General features: G+C 40.2%; 1 protein-coding gene across 1 annotated transcript in view; it reads right to left on the bottom strand.

Annotated features, from left to right (window-relative positions):
• The window catches only part of ATP7A (ATPase copper transporting alpha), a 158,660-nt gene extending 148,126 nt beyond the window's left edge, over window positions 1–10,534 (bottom strand). The window contains exon 1 of the mRNA XM_035028792.1: window positions 10,338–10,534. The gene's annotated coding sequence lies outside the window, so the exon portion shown is untranslated. The remainder of the gene's footprint in view (window positions 1–10,337) is intronic.
• Between the last annotated feature and the right edge of the window lie 2,352 nt (window positions 10,535–12,886).

The raw sequence follows: 12,886 nt of genomic DNA, 5'->3' as shown, positions 1-12,886 counted from the left end.
TCATGACCTGAGCCGAAGGCAGACGCCCAACGACTGAGCCACCCAGGCGCCCCAAACACACACATTTTTAATAAAAATTATGTACTATGTTTTATGACATGCTTCTTTTCATTCAATGCTTATAATGAAAATTTTTGCCAGTAAATAATAATATATAATAATACCTAATATTTTTTAGTATTTTAATCTTCACAACTTAATGGAATAGGTACTAATTTTTAATCTCCATTTTACAGATGATGAAATTGAGACAGAGAAAGGTTAAGGAATGTCCCAAGGTCACACAGCTAGTAAGTGACACAATTGAAATCTGAGCCCAGTAAGTCTGATCCAGAGTCTGTGCTTTTATTTTTGAGGGGTGGGGGGAAGAAGCAGAGGGAGAGGGACAGGGACAAGCAGACCCCCACTGAGCGAGGAGCGGAGGAGCCCGAGGAGCCCGAAGTGGGGCTGGATCTCACAACCCCTGAGAACACGACCTGAGCTGGAACCAAGAGACTGACGCTTAACCCACTGTGCCACCCTGGTGCCCCTACCATAATTTTTTAAAGGGTATAGCCCAGAAGGGAAATGATTAGGGACTAAATGGAGATAGAGAGGAGGGAGAAATTCTGAGAAATATCAAGAACTAGACAAGAGGGGTGCCTGGCTGGCTCAGTTAGTACAGCATGTGACTCTTGACCTCAGGATTGTAAATTCAATCCCACGTTGAGTGTAGAGCTTACTTAAAAAAAAAAAAACAAAAAAAAACTAGACAACAGACTTGGTGACTGACTGAATGTGGGGTGAGGAAAAAAATAACTCTTGGGTTTCTAGGTAGAGAGGAGTGACATTATTAGTTTCCTTTTATAGAAAGAAACAAAGGTCCAGAAACACAAAATAATTTGTCGAAAGTACAGTTTGTTAATAGCAGAACTGGAACTTAAATTCTAGATTCCTGTCTCAAAGTCAGTACTCTTTCCACTACATGACAACACATCAAGAAAGAATATTATCCTACATTTGCATAGCTCTCTATAATTTATAAAGTGCTTTCACATATATTATTTCACTTGATATTCTTAACAACCTATGAGTTAGGGCAGGTATCATCATCATTTTACCGATGAGTACACTTAAATAGAGTAAGAAAACTGATAGAACTCCTTAAAATCCTCAAAGATCTAAATTTCATCTGTTGTAATACAAAAGAGCCTTAAGTGGGAAGTGAGATTCAAGTGATGAACTTGGGACTACCATGGCTGCTGAATGGTGTAGGTAATGAGAAGAGAAAGGGGCTAGAAACAGAAGTGGTTTGGGTAGGTTTCAGGATGGCCATATTGTATAACTGCACATCATAACATTTATAGACTTATATATATAATTATAATATTTATAGACTAACAATGTGACTGCTGCCCTCTGGAGTTGTGTAAGACAACAGCCCTAGATGAAATAAAGTAGAAGTCTCCAACCTGCAGATCAGGATCTACTGGCAGGTCCGGAAACCTTGCTTCATGGAGCTCCAAGATGGTTTCCAATAATGTTTTCTCCACTCTGCTATATCCCCTTTCTGCCACACATCCCAGCTATCCCAGCTAACATTCCCAGAGTGAAAGCGAGAACAGTACAGCCAGCAACTACTTCTCAGGAACTACAATGACTGTATCTGCCCTGATCTCAAGACTCAGATTAAAAGAAGGTCCTCCAGGGGCACCTGGCTGGCTCAGTCGGTAGAGCACATGACTCTTGATCTCAAGGTTGTGAGTTCAAGCCCCACGTTGGGCATGGAGCCTACTTTAAAAAAAAAAAAAGCAAGCAAAAGGAGGTCCTCCATATGATTAGGTTGGAGATCACCCTAATAAAGGATTGGGATGAGACAAAAATGGTCTTGTGTGATCATTTCTACTTATCTAGTGGAAAAAAAATTCTAGAAAGTGCCAGAATAATACTGTTAAACCTTCTTAGGACATGATCGTACTTACATTAAATCCAAAGGTAACAAGAAACAAAAGGCAGGTCATAACAGGTATTCATTTGGCAATCCACTCATGCCTTGAGAGAATACTAACACAGATTATAAACAAAACTCACTATATAAGCTTTTGACCAAGTTGTGATTAGGTAAATAAAATACAAAACTAGGACACAATGGTATAGTCAGATGCTTCAAATATAGAAGATAACCTGAAACTGACCAGATGCTTCAAATGTAGAACAAAACCTAAAATGACCACTGGAAGTCTTCAAGTGGCCGAGTCAAATAACAGCAGTTAAGTTTCTTTTCCTCATATTTGAACAAAGGAAACACACTATTCATAAAAAAACAACTGAAAACAAAGGCTAGGCAAATGTACTCTATTTTGCTTGAAGATATTTCTGATGGCATTCTACCAACCATCACAGAATGCATTTCTTTCTCTTTCCTTGCCTAACCTCCTTCTACTTCTGACTTCTTGGACTTCCCACTGGCACTTCATGTACACATTGCTCTCTAGTGCTACTTGGTGCTACTAGGGTTACTGATCCCAGCTGCTCTGTGTAAATATCATTTTATTGCTTACATAGTTGTGTTACTAAGAAAACTTAATACAAAATTCTAAACTCGGGGGCACCTGAGTGACTCAGTCAGTTAAGCGTCGGACTCTTGATTTTGGCTCAGGTCATGATCTCAGGGTCATGAGACTGAGTCCCGCATGCGAGCCTGCTTAAGATTCTTTCTCTCTCCCTCTCCCTCTGCCCTGTCCCTCACGTGCGAGCTCTCTCTCTCTCACTCTCTCAAGAAGAAAAAATTCTAAACTCAGGGAACAAATTAGAATGAAAATGGGATCAAATTGAGGCCTATGACTCCAAAGCCCATGCATGCTCTCTCCAAAACACGGTATCCAAGGAATTTACCATAGATTAAATAGCTGCTCAAAACATTCAAAAGATGGCTGTATCAGAAAAACCCAGTCTTCCTTTTCATGTTTCTCCTTAACTCTCATACTACTACCACACTCACAACACTTCTGGCACCAGATATGTGGCAGTTTTCCCCTACCAAGCAATTCTCTGTGACACCAGCTAGATGTCTTACAATTTAACTCAATTCTGAGTTACTCTACCTGGAGATGGGGTCAGATCCTACAGGTCAAGGGCTTAATCCCACACCACTTTCCACAGACTTAAATAGCTACTCAAAGCATTCAAAAGATGGCCCTCATCTATCCCTTTCAATATTCTACCCCAACATAAAATCTTTACTACAATCAGGCAAGTACCCTCACTGCCATATAGTCTATGCTTGCCATTTCTTTCTATGATTTTGTTTAGACTCATCCCCTCACCTGGAATGCTCTCTTCCACATATTTAAATCCTGTCACCTCACTCATCTGTAAAGTCCAGAAAAGCAGGACCCTATCTGTTATATACACAATCATATCCCCAGTACCTTGCAAATGGTAGCTACTCAAATAATTGCTGAGTTAGTAAATGAACCCACCTCCTCCATGAAAAAAACATGTCAAATACTCATACCCACTTTCTTTCTGAATTCTGAATACCCTTGGAATCAGCATCATAGCTGAGTACCTAATTTCTCTGCAACTGTTTGGTATTAGATTTATTTCTCTGGTTAGACATTGCAGCATATGCCTTATGCTTCTTTGCATATCTTACAGAACCCACATAAACACTAGATATACAACAAGCACACAATAAACATGTATTCATTGGCATGCTGATGTAATTTATAAAAACTTGACTTACATACAACTTTGTAAGAATGCAGCTATTTTGCAGAGTAGGTCAGACCTACATAAAGCCTTTCCCTCTGCCTATATTTTATATTTCAGAAATCATTCAAAAGTATGTTTCAGTATTTGGCAATTAGAGAAATAATCGAGAAAAGCTCAATGGCCCAGAGTCTGCAGCTCACTAATTATACAAGCAGACTGAGTTTTCTCAGTGCTGAAGCAGAAAGAGTAGGTACATCAGGGTGATCTGACTTGCTAGCTGTCAAAATGAGTTTTGAGATGGGATGTTAGCATACTGTAGGTGTAATGTAGGCTACTGTGCCCTCCCAATCTGAGTTTTCCATTTTCTGTGCTGTAATTTGGAAACCAAATATTGCTTGCAGGTACTGAGTGATTAGTATATTCCTCCTACAGTCCACCCAATTTATAGTACTGCAAAACTATAATTTATAATGTTATTATATGGGTTGCTAACATTACTTTTACAGTAAATGATTTTTAAAAGAATAATGGTAACTAAATTTTATTGTGTGTTCACTATCTGCCAGGCACTGGTCTTAGGGCTTCATCACATGTATTAACTCATTGATAATCCTCTAAGGTAGGTACTGTTAAGTCGTTTTGTATTTACCTAATGTCTGAAATATATGTATTGAATAAACATTTTTTCTTTTTTTGAATAAACATTCTTTCTTTTACAAAAAAAGATAGTAATACACAGATCATTTCTTTTCTCTTCCTGGGAGACTTAGAAAATACAAACAAAATAAGACTAACACCATTTTAAACATTAGGTCTTTTAGCATATCTTTAAATAATGTAATCAGCTAAAAACAAAACTATGAGTCCTTACTTATGAATTTAGTTTGAATGTACCAAGGAAATTTTGAGCTACCAATACTTTAATTTTTTAATCATCAAATCTATTTGCCCATTCATACTTTCAAAGAAGATTAATGAGTATTTTCCCCTTTAGGACAAACGAGGAACTTAATTCCAATAGAGCTAATTTTGCTCAAATGCCTATGTACTTTAAAAAAAATACAGTTCCTTTAAGTAAGGTAACACAGGTTCTAAAACCAGACTGACTGGCTTTAAATCTCAGCTTAGCCACTTGCTAGGTCTAGAAATAAAATTTGGCCCTATGAAAGAATATGTCAACTCCTACCAAAGTGCAAACTATAGACAAAGTACCAGATTTATTTTTTCATACCAGAGGAAGGATCAGTTCTAGTCTCCTTCATTTACATGCACCCAAAAAAAAGAAAAAAAGATTCAAGATCCCATGACTTAACACTTCCCCTAAAGTTAAGAAACAGGCAATTGTGGGTTATTTTTGTAATAAACACCGTGGACACACTCTTACGCAATCCTAATCATACCCTAAATTCAAGGTCAAATAATATACTGCACTAAATAAATTATTCTTTTTTCCATCATCATACAATGAATTTAAGGCTACTAAAATTCATCCTACTAGCACCTAGCTAGAAACAGAGGAGCCAGATAAAACACTTTGATTTAGATGGACAATACTTGGAGACAATTTGATTGCTAATACATAAAAACCCACTTACACGTGTGATTAGAAATTAATACCAAGGGTGCCTGGGTGGCTCAGTCAGTTAAGCGTCTGCCTTCGGCTCAGGTCATGATCCCAGGGTCCTAGGATGATTCCCAAGTCAGGCTCCCTGCTTCACAGGGAGTCCACTTCTCCCTCTGACCATCCGCCCATTTGTTCCCTCAATCTCTCTAACAAATAAATAAAATTTCTTAAAAAAATTAATACCAAGATATTGTGGTTATAAGTCTGAACTAAAAACTGATATTTAGAAATAACGGAGAAATGGCATAGTAATAGGAAGAGAAAAAGAATTTACTGGCCAAAACGAAACTGGTTGTATACAGATAATTTAATATTAATAGTAATGTTTTAATAATATATTTATTAATAATCAATACAATATACTTTATATTAATAGCCTTATTATTTTATTTTTTTCTATTTTTCCATTTTTCTGTTAGGTTGTTAATCTTTCTTTTTTTTTTTTTTTTTAATAGGCTCCATGCTGGGCATGGAGCCCAACACAAGGCTTGAACTCACAACCCTGAGATCAAGACCTGAGCTGAGATCAAGAGTTGGACATTTAGGGGCACCTGGGTGGCTCTGTTGGTGAAGCGACTGACTTCGGCTCAGGTCATGATCCCAGGGTCCTGGGATCAAGCCCCACATCAGGCTCCCAGCTCCTTGGGGAGTAAAAAAAAAAAAAAAAAAAGAGTTGGACATTTAACCAAGTGAGCCACCCAGGCACCCCTTAATAGCATTATTATTGATTGATTTAATAACTCAATTAGAATTCTTAGAGCAAAAAATCTTATTATCACCAAAAAATAGATACCTTTTTTTCTTACCATTGTAAGTGCAAGGATCAACAAAAGAGGTAACACTTGGAACTCCTTTACAACCAAGCTCTTTGTAACCTTTTGTTAGCTCAAGGATCAGCTCTTAAATATCCTCATGACACTGGAATTCAGCTGCAATTTTATCCTAAACAGTCCTGCAAATTTTCTTCAAAGGGCTCTTCATTGTGGAATTCTTTCATTCTGTTCTTATATCTCTGATGACAGTTTTTCAGGTCTTCAGGTGAACACTCAAGAGAGCAAAAACCATCTTCTTCATAATTCCAGAAATATACAATGCCCTGCAAACTTGCAGGTCAGAGTAGAGGAGGGAAGTAATTCCAGTATTATTCCCTCCCAATCTTTGGCTGGGATATCAAATGCACAAGCAGGATCACCATAAATTACAACAGCATAAAACACAAAACATTTTTAAAACAAAACAAAATCAACTAAGATTAAATGGCCAAATTAAAATAATTTCCCTAAAATGTGAAATAATCCATTAATTTCAATTATTAAATTACAAAAATGTACTCCTGAGTATAGGTCTGAAAAATTGAACTTCTGCACTAGAGAATTATAGAGTAGAAAGAGGTTTTAAAAAACATAGCTGTGTAATTCTAAATGTGGACAGAAAACATAAAACAAAGTGCAACTAACTGGCTCAAAATGGGGATATTTTATCCTCATTTCCTTCAAGGAAAGAAATATCTGTGAAAACTAGTGTAATCTACCAATATCCCACACATTTAATCCCACAAAGATAAGAAAATCACTTCAATTTTCTAACAGTGCTGGAGAAACTAGGAACATATTTATGAAACCAGAAACATCCTACCCTTTCACTTTAATGAAACACATTCTAAAAGTATTGTGGTAATTTTCTTGCCATACTACTTCAGCAAGTAAGTAAGCAAGTTATATCACATTAAATCAACCTGAAGACTGAGATTTATAAGTAAAAATCATGATCGCTGGGATGGCAAATTGAACCAAAATAGGCCTGTTGCCTGTCTCTCCCACCCACCTCCCCCCTCCATCCACAATTTGATTTATGTCCTAAGAAAGATCACCGTTTAAAAACAAAACTCTGTAATGGGGCGCCTGGGTGGCTCAGTTGGTTAAGCGACTGCCTTCGGCTCAGGTCATGATCCTGGAGTCCCAGGATCGAGTCCCGCATCGGGCTCCCTGCTCGGCAGGGAGTCTACTTCTCCCTCTGACCCTCCCCCCTCTCATGTGCTCTCTCTCTCTCATTCTCTCTGTCTCAAATAAATAAATAAAATCTTAAAAAAAAAAAAAACTCTGTAAAACCTTTAACAAAGATGAGTAGAGGGAATTTTAAGACAAAATTCCCAAATATTCTCACCTGTTCCAGGGCCTGTATCACCTCAGACAAATCTCTCCTCACAATTTAATTTCCCAACTGGCAAATAAACATTATTTTCACTCACTGGGATGTGTCAAAAGTCTTGATTAAAGTTTGTCAAGTATTTTTAAATATATAGATAAAAGAAACTATAATGAGGAATGTGTTGCCTTAAAGCCCTCACAGAAGTAAAGATTGTAGTGTGTTAGTTGGGGTTATTTTTGCTCATCACTCCCTCCCATTTTCAAATAAATTCTACTACTTCTCCATGCATTTTTCAAAGAAAAACAACCTTCTGCATTAGAGATCAGAGATGTTAACCTATTCTTTGGAGGGATTAGTGTTTAATCTAACCCTACCTAGAGGCCAAGAATCAAGATCTTTCTAAGACTAAGACTGGAAAAGAATAGTTTCTATCAGGTTAAGAAGACTAGTAGAGAAATCAATTTGGAGGAGAAAAGGAAATGCAGAAATTCCTTGAGGAAATTCTGTAACAGCTTCTGGCTTCAGACAATGATGTTATTCATTCCCAGCAATTTAAAAATTGATTCCAAATTACATTTAAGTTATAATAATCAATCAGAATTCAAATATAGCAAGATTTAAAAGGAAAAAAATAGGGGCAACTGGGTGGCTCAGTCGTTAAGCGTCTGCCTTTGGCTCAGGTCATGATCCAGGGTCCTGTGATGGAGACCCACATCGGGCTCCCTGCTCAGCGGGAGGCCTGCTTCTCCCTCTCCCACTCCCCCTGCTTGTGTTCCCTCTCTCACTGTGTCTCTCGCTGTCAAATAAATAAATAAAATCTTTTAAAAAATAAAAGGAAAAAAGAGAGAGACAAATCAAGAAACAGACTCTTAATTATAGAGAACTGATCCTAACCAGAGGGGAGGAGGTGAGGGGATGGGGTAAATAGACAAGGGGGATTAAGGAGTGCACTTGTCTTGATGATGTATGGAAGTGCTGGATCACTATATTGTACACCTGAAACTAATATACTACTGTATGTTAACTAACTGGAATTAAAATAAAAGGTTAAATTAAAAAATATATAGCAAGCTTTATTTTTTCTCTTTTAAATTTGAGTTTACATCAGAATTAAATCTCATACATTAACACTGTTGTTGTCATCTCATGTATTTTTTCTATATATAAACTTTTTTGTCAGCTGGAGGGTAGCTGGATATGGTTGTAAGCTTACCAGTTTTATATTCTGTATTTTTTTTCCTTTAATAGTAATATCTTAGAGGCTGTGGCTGTGTTAGAAATAGGGATGTTGATGTACAGTGTGTTGTTGCTTGTCCTGCATCTTTCCAGGCCCCCAAGCCTTTGCTCATATTTTTTCCTCTATGTGGGCTGCCCTCCCCTACCTCCATTCCTGCAAAGTTAAATCCTATCCATTTTCAAGGCCCACCTCAAATGCTCCCTTCCCTGAACTCTGATAACACTTTCTCTAATATATAATGTTACTGAGATTGAAAGGGTGTGTATCTGTCTTTCCTACGACATTGTGAGACCCTCTAGTCAAAAAACACCCTCTCATATCATGAATGTAGACACAAGAAAGTTTTGGGTTTTTTTTTAAAGATTTTATTTATTTATTTGAGAGAGAGAGAATGAGAGAGACACAGAGCACATGAGAGGGGGGAGGGTCGGAGGGAGAAGCAGGCTCCCCGCTGAGCAGGGAGCCCGATGCGGGACTCGATCCTGGGACTCCGGGATCATGACCTGAGCCGAAGGCAGTCGCTTAACCAACTGAGCCACCCAGGCGCCCGACACAAGAAAGTTTTAAAAATAAAATCTCAGTTCAAAATATCCTTTAAAAAGGATGAGAGGGGCACCTGGGTGGCTCAGTCGGTTAAGCGGTGGACTCGATTTCGGCTCAGGTCAGGATCTCAGTCAGGGTCGCAAATGGAGCCCCACCTCCAGCTGGCTCTGCACCCAGCACTGAATCTGCTTGTCCCTCTCCCTTTACTCCTCTCCCTGCTTGTACGTTTGCTCAATCTCCCTCTCTCTCAAATAAATAAATTAAATCTTTTTAAAAATTAATAAATAAAAAGGATGAGATAACCAGTCTATTCAATTAGTGGGGCTGCTAGAACCCACTGTCTTCATAAGTGAACTCAACTAACTTGATTGCAAACTCATTTGAGGCCAGGGACTCTGTCCTGTTTCTTGTGTATATCCCCTACCACCCCCACACCTCAGTATCACCCTATTCAATGTCCTGCACACATTAAGACTCAATACAAAACCATATTACTGCAGATGAACAGACTATAAAACAAAAATCAGATGCTAAAAATACGAACTTGTGAAATGAAAGAGTCGTTGGTGCTTAGGAAAACCTCAACGTCTACAGCAAAGTGTCAGAGATACAGATACCACAGGGATAGAGAAAAACTTTACTGGGACTGGGGCAGAATGAACAAAATGAAATGGAGACAAGAGTGTTCTCTCAGTTTAGCTTATGCTCCAAGAGAAAGCAAGAAGCAAAAAAACAAAAACTTTTTTTTTTACATCATTTCATTAATGGTCATCAGTCCATACGATTTCCAATACCGGGCACGGACCTTCTTGTACCTTCAACTAATTAGATAACATAGGCCATTGGATGATCAGGACACTTTCCCAGAAGGGTACAAGAAAAGTGACACGGGTCAGGCTCAATCTCCCCTCCATTATCCCCTGCTGGGAAGGTAAAACACAAGTGTGGTAAATACCAGAGTTGTGAAGAAGTGAGAGTTTGGAGACTGCCCCTGATTAAAATGACCCCGCTACACTCGGTAGTAGAGACTGACAGTGCAGAACACATCTCCGGTAGAAGGGGACAACAGGAAGCCTATATAGGACTTACCTGGTTTTTCTTTCCTATGGTTAAACCTCACGAGCTACGCAGCCCGTGGCAGCGGCAAATCCACGCGCAGGTTCCAATCTCACACACACGGAGAAGACACAGGAGTGGTGGCGTGGGGGGGCGGCGGCGGCGTCGAGGACAGCGGCAGCGGCGGCGGCGGCGGCGGCGGCACTCCCACGGCTTCTCTTCCTCCACCCACCGCCGCCTGGGCCTGCGGCCTTTACCCGTCCTTTCCTCACTCCCCCCACTTCCGGGTGACGCCCAGGCCGGAAGCAGGGCCTGAGATGCAAAGAGAGGGACGCGTCACGTGAAGAGGGACGCGAGCCCCAGAGTTGAGCTTCTCCCGCCCCCTGCTGCCCCTGGGTTGACACGCACCCTCGGGTGGAAGTCTCTTGGGCGCATTAAGAGAACCGTCCTTCCTCCCATCACCAAAAACAAAACAAAATCCCACCAAAACCTGTGTCATCTGTAGTTTCCTAACCTCGAACCATGAAGTACCATAGACGTCTTTGTAAATCATCTGCATAGTTCAGCCTTTCCCAGCATGAAATTAACGTGGTTCTGTTACTGTGTAACCTAACTCCAGATGCAAATGCCAGAGCTATGAACTTGCACTCGTCCCTCCATTCAAAAATTATCTCAAAAAAATTGTTTATTCATGCTTTTGAATTCATAATCTTTATGTGTGTGTTGGAGTTGGGGCGGGCATCTCACCTCACACTACCTTAATATCGCCAATCTAAAGCTTTGAACTACTTGCCCATTTACCCATTCACTTGTCCATCATCTTAAAAACCTAGAGGATTTCAAGGATGCAAAGAATATTAGAGTATCTACCACCATGAGTTTAGAAAGAAATGAGATGCATAAAATGTATACGATGCAATAAATGATACAGAAAGCATTTGAGAAGTGTATTTTTAATCCTGTTTCCCCATTTTCACATTTAAAAAAATAGAAAGATCCTAATATTTTTATTTTTTTTTAAGATTTTATTTATTTATTTGACAGAGACATAGCGAGAGAGGGAACACAAGCAGGGGGAGTGTGAGAGGGAGAAGCAGGCTTCCTGCGGAGCAGGGAGCCCGATGTGGGACTCGATTCCAAGACCCTGAGATCATGACCTGAGCCCAAGGCAGACGCCCGACAACTGAGCCACCCAGGTGCCCCAATCATAAGATTTTTTAAAACAATGAATATTAACAGTAAGAGGAACAAGCTCCATCTCACTAAATTCAAAGTGAGGTGTGGTCTTTTCATATTTCCTTTCATTAAATATCTGTCATGAGATGTATGGGGAAATTAATTATATTTTCAGCTGAAACCGTTTGAACCCAGTTCCCATAAGAAAAGTATCAAGTCGGGGCTCCTGGGTGGCTCAGTCGTTAAGCGTCTGCCTTTGGCTCAGGTCATGATCCCAGGGTTCTGGAATCGAGCCCCACGTTGGACTCCTGCTCGGCGGGAAGCCTGCTTCTCCCTCTCCCACTCCCTCTGCTTGTGTTCCCTCTCTCGCTGTGTCTCTCTCTGTCAAATAAATAAAATCTTGAGAGAGACAGCGAGAGAGGGAACACAAGCAGGGGGAGTGGGAAAGGGTGAAGCAGGCTTCCCGCTGAGCAGGGAGCCCCATGCGGGGTTCAATCCTAGGACCCTGGGATCATGACCTGAGCCGAAGGCAGACGCTTAACGACTGAGTCACCGAGGCGCCCCAGGATCAAGTCTTTTTTAGTAGATTTTATTTGAGAGAGAGAGAACGCGCGTGCACGAGCAGGGGGAAGGGCAGAGGGAGAGGGAGGATAAGCCGACTCCTTGCTGAGCAGGGCTGGATCCCAGGACCCTGAAGTCCTGACCTGGCAGGACTAAGGCAGACGCCCCAGGCGCCCCTCAAGTCTAATAATGTTGCCAAACTCAAAATAGTACAAAAAGTATAAATATTAAATATTTGTAAAAAGCTTAGGGAAGTGGCACACACTAACCATATTTAAGTGTTAAGTAAACCAATTATATCACATCTGTTGTCAAATTCCTATTAAGCCTTGACAGGCAACTTTTAAAATTGCCCACAGGGGCGCCTGGGTGGCTCAGTTGGTTAAGCGACTGCCTTCGGCTCAGGTCATGATCCTGGAGTCCCAGGATCGAGTCCCACATCGGGCTCCCTGCTTGGCAGGAGTCTGCTTCTCCCTCTGACCCTCCTCCCTCTCATGCTCTCTGTCTCTCATTCTCTCTCTCGCAAATAAATAAAATCTTAAAAAATAAATAAATAAAATTGCCCACAGATCTAAATTTTAGGCCTGTAATTATTTCAGAAAGAATTATTCCTTCCCCATCTATTCCCATCCACATAAGTATCTTCAAGACTACTAAACTTCCCAGCCATTAAGTTGTAACTGTCAATCAATGTGCACAACCTTAAGTCACAAATTCAACCCCAAATTTAAAATCTGAAAAATCACATCACACGGGGACACTTGGGTGGCTCAGTCAGTTAAACATGTGCCTTCAGGGCGCCTGGGTGGCTCAGTTGGTTAAGCGACTGCCTTCGGCTCAGGTCA

Source organism: Mirounga leonina, unplaced genomic scaffold, assembly GCF_011800145.1.
Source record: "Mirounga leonina isolate KUSES-001 unplaced genomic scaffold, KU_Mleo_1.0 Mir_204, whole genome shotgun sequence".
Taxonomy (NCBI): Eukaryota; Metazoa; Chordata; class Mammalia; order Carnivora; family Phocidae; genus Mirounga; species Mirounga leonina.
Note: the sequence above shows the minus strand (reverse complement) of the source record. Positions and strands in the feature narration are given on the sequence as shown.